The following is a 1,444-nucleotide window of genomic DNA, read 5'->3' as shown; positions in this document are numbered from 1 at the left end:
TTAAAGCAAGTTTGCACGGTCTCTTGCCAATCAGATGACAACCGATATCCACCTCGACTCAGTTATTTCTGCTTGAGCACTGACCCCCAAGGTACCTTTTGAAAACAATCATGATTTGAAGCACACACAGGAAGTATGCCACGTGAGGATGCAGGCGGAGATTGGGGTGATGCTTCCATAAACCAAGGGATGCCAAGGATTGCCACCAAAGCCCTGGAAGTCAGGACACAGTATGGAACAGCAGTTACTCCGAGATCAGAGGCTTAAAGAGAAGGATAGATTGAAACCTAAAAAGAAAGAAAAGAAAGATCCCAGTGCACTCAAGGAAAGAGAAGTCCCCCAACATCCTTCATGCTTATTCTTCCAATATAACACACAGCTGGGCCCGCCTTACCACATCCTGGTTGATATCAACTTTATCAACTTTTCCATTAAAGCCAAACTCGATTTAGTACAATCAATGATGGACTGTCTGTATGCCAAGGGTATCCCTTGTATAACTGACTGTAATGGCTGAAATTGAGAAATTGGGTCAAAAGTATCAAGTGGCTCTAAGGATTGCCAAGGACCCAAGATTTGAACGATTACCATGCACACACAAAGGAACCTATGCAGACGACTGCTTAGTACAGAGAGTAACTCAGACAAGTGTTACATTGTGGCCACAGTTGACCAGGACCTTAAACGAAGGATCCGGAAGATCCCTGGAGTTCCCATCATGTACATTTCTAACCATAGGTACAACTTTGAGTGGATGCCATATGATTATGGAGCCTTTCTGTTCTAATTCTAACACTTTAAAGATAGAGGTCCTGTGCCTTCCTTTACCAACTTTTTCTGTTGCCAGTTCATAGAGCAATACACTGTAGCATGAATTATTCTCCTTACCCATTTGCTTTGTTATGAGCTGAGTATGGTTAAATACACTCATTGTTTGATGTTGTTTTGAAATTGATATTTTGTATCATTTTGAATTTTGTTGCATCTTTTTATAAATCAAATGACTGCACATATAAAAAAAAGTCTACTGCCAAATCTTTTATTATTATTATTATTATTATTATTTTATTATTTTATTATTTTAGAGAGAGAACACACACATGTGTGAGTGGGGAGAGGGAGAGAAGAAAAGAGAGAGAGGGAGAGAGAGGGAGAAAGAGAGAGTATCCTAAGCAGTCTCCACGCTCAGGGCAGAGTCCTACATAGGGCTCGATCCCATGACCCTAGGATCATGACCTGAGCTGAAATCAAGAGTTGGATACAATCATCTGAGCCACCCAGGTGGCCCTATAGGCAAACCTTCTAAGGCAGATGGCTGGGATCTTATGTTGAGAGAACTTTCAAGATTAGAATTCACCCAATCATCCTTAGAGATCCTTTCCAGTCCTTTCCAGAGAAACATTGTCCTTCAAACAAGCTCTTCCTTAAACCCATCACTCCACAC

At 41.3% G+C, this 1,444-nt stretch overlaps 1 pseudogene; it reads left to right on the top strand.

Annotated features, from left to right (window-relative positions):
- Positions 1-232: 232 nt before the first annotated feature.
- LOC120229241 lies at positions 233-787 on the top strand (annotated as a pseudogene).
- Positions 788-1,444: the final 657 nt, after the last annotated feature.

This window comes from Hyaena hyaena, unplaced genomic scaffold (assembly GCF_003009895.1).
Source record: "Hyaena hyaena isolate Hyena2069 unplaced genomic scaffold, ASM300989v1 scaffold_2, whole genome shotgun sequence".
Classification (NCBI taxonomy): domain Eukaryota; kingdom Metazoa; phylum Chordata; class Mammalia; order Carnivora; family Hyaenidae; genus Hyaena; species Hyaena hyaena.
This window is presented reverse-complemented; position numbering and strand designations above follow the sequence as displayed.